The 4,559-nt window shown below is 38.1% G+C and overlaps 1 pseudogene; it reads right to left on the minus strand.

Annotated features, from left to right (window-relative positions):
* Positions 1-3,800: 3,800 nt before the first annotated feature.
* Positions 3,801-4,134, minus strand: LOC129620693 (60S ribosomal protein L35a-like; annotated as a pseudogene).
* Positions 4,135-4,559: the final 425 nt, after the last annotated feature.

Here is a 4,559-nt window from a genome sequence, read left to right on the forward strand (position 1 = left end):
CCATCCAACCATGTCATACTCTGTCGTCCCCTTTTCCTCCTGCCTTCAATCTTTCCCAGCATCAGGGTCTTTCCCAATGAGTCATTTCTTCACATCAGGAGGCCAGAGTATTGGAGTTTTAGCCTTAGCATAAATCCTTCCAATGAATAGTCAGGACTGATCTCGTTTAGGATGGACTGATCTCCTTTAGGATCTCCTTTAGGTGTGATCCCCTTGCAGTCCAAGGGACTCTCAGGGGTCGTCACCAACACCACAGTAAGCATCAATTCTTCAGCGCTCAGAGACGATTCTTATAGACTGTGTTTGCCACTGCCTTTTTATATTTTCCAAGTGAAAATGTGTAGCCAAAACTAAATAAGAACCCAAACTAGAATTTCCAGAAAATAAAATGTTATCAGTGTAGGAGAAAGCGATAATGGTACAAGGCAAGTGAAGGAAAAAGGAAGATGAGTGTGTAAACAGTGAAGGAAAGTAAGTCAAGAATAAAGATTAGTTCTTTGTCAGTTGCTTCATTTGCTATTATTTTCTCCCATTCTGAAGGCTGTCTTTTCACCTTGCTTATAGTTTCCTTTGTTGTGCAGAAGCTTTTAATTTTAATTAGGTCCCATTTGTTTATTTTTGCTTTTATTTCCAATATTCTGGGCAACTCCTCCAGCTCAATTCCAGAAAAAATAAACAACCCTATCAAAAAAATGGGCCAAAGAACTAAACAGACATTTCTCTAAAGATATACAGATGGCTAACAAACACATGAAAAGATGCTCAACATCACTCATTATCAGAGAAATGCAAATCAAAACCACAATGAGGTACCATTTCACGCCAGTCAGAATGGCTGCGATCCAAAAGTCTACAAGCAATAAATGTTGGAGAGGGTGTGGAGAAAAGGGAACCCTCTTACACTGTTGGTGGGAATGCAAACTAGTACAGCCCCTATGGAGAACAGTGTGGAGATTCCTTAAAAAACAGGAAATAGAACTGCATTATGACCCAGCAATCCTACTGCTGGGCATACACACCAAAGAAACCAGAATTGAAAGAGACACGTGTACCCCAATGTTCACTGAAGTACTGTTTATAATAGCCAGGACATGGAAGCAACCTAGATGCCCATCAGCAGATGAATGGATAAGAAAGCTGTGGTACATATGCACAATGGAGTATTACTCAGCCATTATAAACAATACATTTGAATCATTCCTAATGAGGTGGATGAAACTGGAGCCTATTATACAGAGTGAAGTAAGCCAGAAAGAAAAACACCAATACAGTATACTAACGCATATATATGGAATTTAGAAAGATGGTAACGATAACCCTGTATGAGAGACAGCAAAAGAGACACTGATGTATAGAACAGTCTTCTGGACTCTGTGGGAGAGGGAGAGGGTGGGATGATTTGGGAGAATGGCATTGTAACCTGTTTAATATCATATATGAAATGAATCGCCAGTCCAGGTTCAATGCATGATACAGGATGCTTGGGGCTGGTGCACTGGGATGACCCAGAGGAATGGTATGGGGAGGGAGGTGGGAGGGGTGTTTAGGATGGGGAACATGTGTATACCCGTGGCAGATTCATGTTGATGTATGACAAAACCAATACAATATTGTAAAGTAATTAGCCTCCAATTAAAATAAATTTATAGTAAAAAATAAAGAATAAAAAAATGGAGAAGCTTGGGGCCAATGGGTCAGAATTGCTGCATGTGAGACATTTTAAAACTGACTTCTTGCTATTAAATGTGAGATAGTTTGGGTGTGGTTTTGGTGTGTTTAAATTATGTTTCCTCTGTGGCAGGGCATTGGAATTCCTTCTATTTTATGTGAATTGTAGTATGTTTCACTGTGATCATAAACTCTACTCACTATTCTCAATTTCTGGCAATATTTTGTAACCACCATAAGTTCTAAGAATTTAAAATCTCTCTTAAAACTTATAACTTGTTGATGTTGACATTTTTAATACATATAGGGGTTCCCAGGTGGCTCAGTGCTAAAGAATCTGTCTGCCAGTGCAGGAGGTGTGTGTGTTATATCCTTAATTCAATCAGGTCCCCTGGAGAAGGAAATGGCAACCCATTCCAATATTCTTGCCTGAGAAATCCCATGGACAGAGAAGCTTGGTGAGCTACTGTCCATGAGGCTGCAAAGAGTTGGACATGACTTACTGGCTGAACATATCTGTATACATAACACACACATAATATATGGAGGTAAAGCCTTTCTGATATGATAAAGGGAACTGATTTTGAAGATATCTCTAACAATATGTCAACTACATTAATTTTGATTTTGGAACTTTTAACAGGAGATTGCACTCAGTCACATTAAACAGATTCTGGAGAAATACCTATTTTTCATCCTGATTGAAACACATGTTTTTTTAGATGCATTTCAAAGAATATAGTTTAAAAATGTTCAGAGAGTTAAACATGACTCCTCAGATGAATAGAGATCACAACTAAGTGATGAATTTAATGAGAGATAGGCCAGAACTTTTCTCATCCATTCGTACCCAGGTTGTTTAACCAAAGCCCATTTTCCAATTTGTGCCCCAACTTCGTTTCTTTCCTTACTTAAGTGAAACCTTCTGACACAAATGCAACTCAGAGTCCATGTGCAAATCAAAGCCACAAGAAGAGAAAAAAGTGGTCTGTCACATTCCTGACAGTGCTGATTTAAGGGTCTGTGTGTTCCTGCTATTTTTTTCTTCCTTTATTTTAATTTCCTGGCTAGAAGCTGATATTTTCCACTTAACTTCATTCCCTCTTTCTGATACTGGCACATTTAATATGTAAAACAGTAGCCACAGCTTAATTTTCATTTACCTTCATTTTTAAGAGTAGGGATAATATGTTCCCAATTTGCTGATAAAGAAATGCCACAAATACTACATTTTAATTTTGAAAGCTAGAGGTCCTTTAGAATAGTTATGCAAATTTCACAAATATCTTCTTTGAAAAATATGAACAACCTTAAGGTCAAATTCAATTTCCCTTTTCCTTCTTCCCCTTTTTCCTTATTAGAGTCCCAATGACCCTATAAGAAACTCCCTCTTAGTTCTTAGACTTTTAAGTTTACAGTGCAACATGTGAGAACTAATACAAATACTATAGTTTAGAAACTCATTTTTCTTTTCCTCATTTCCTCAGTTCAATCACTTAGTTGCATCTGACTCTTTGCAACCCCATGGAGTGCAGCATGCCAGGCCTCCCTGTCCATCACCAACACCTGGAGTTTATTCAAACTCATGTCCAATGAGTCGGTGATGCCATCCAACCATCTCATCCTTTGTCATCCGCTTCTCCTCCTGCCTTCAATCTTTCCCAGAATCAGGGTCTTTTCCAAGGAGTCAGTTCTTCACATCAGGTGGCCAAAATATTGGAGTTTCAGCTTCAGCAATCAGTCCTTCCAATGAATATTCAGGACTGATTTCCTTTAGGATGGACTGGTTGGATATCCTTACAGTCCAAGGGAGTCTCAAGAGTCTTCTCCTAATTTCCTAGGGAAATATAATTTAGACTTATATTTTGAGTGCTAGTGATCAGGAGTATGGATGACTTTCTATAGAAGACAGCATTACTTGTCCCATATTTTAAAAGTTGACGTTTCATTTGTCAAATTGTTTATTAGTATTTTCATATTATGAACAGTCAGCCTAAGCCCTTTATAGATTCTATATGTTTCACTGGGTAGATATTGTGAATTTTTTAAAAGATATGTGAGCTAATAGTATTTCCAAATTGCTTTTTTCCTCCCACAAATTCACACTTTTATTTATTTAATTTTCAGTAAGTTTAAATCCTTGAGGGGAACAGCATCACATGGATTCTGTATCCAATGACTTTAGTAAGAAGGTTGTTTCAGAATTTGGCAAGAGCCATGCTAGATTCCGTGAGCCAGAGTTACCTTTCCCCAGATAACCCTGGTTTTGTTAGGTTTTCTGCCAGGAGTTACTATGCTGTTCTTTGTATGCATAAGCATATCTCTTGCCTAGATAGAAATCAATTTAACCTCTTACATAAACACCTTCAATTTAGGAAGTGCTGTGTGCTCCCTTTGGTTCCAGAGATCCCACTTATAGCCAGCAATAATGGGCTTGGACCATAATTTTTCCAACCTATTAGTCATGTTAGAGTCCTGTTACCAGCAGCTTCCACAGGCTCCAAATATCTCCAAATTGCCTTTTAAAATTTCTCAGAGTTTAGCTGTGCTACAATTTCCTGCTTCGCTCCTGAGGGTTCAGAGGTCTTCTCTGCCAGCTGGGCTATCCTTAGGTTTCCCCATTTCATTGATCACAAGGCTATTCATGGAAGGGGTCATAGATAATACCCCTGCATTACAGAAATTATATAATTTTGAGATATAGATTGGCTGGTGTTTCCTAATCCTTGGGTGACAGTTTCACCCATCTTAATTCTTATAGTACAGTTTTTACAAAGGACAGTATCTGTCACTTTTTAAAAGATATTATTTTTTAGAGCAGTTTTAGGTTCATAGCAAAACTGAGACAAAAATTGAATTTTCCCATCTTCCTCTTGTCCCCACAATGTGTA

This window comes from Bubalus kerabau, chromosome 10, assembly GCF_029407905.1.
Source record: "Bubalus kerabau isolate K-KA32 ecotype Philippines breed swamp buffalo chromosome 10, PCC_UOA_SB_1v2, whole genome shotgun sequence".
NCBI lineage: Eukaryota > Metazoa > Chordata > Mammalia > Artiodactyla > Bovidae > Bubalus > Bubalus kerabau.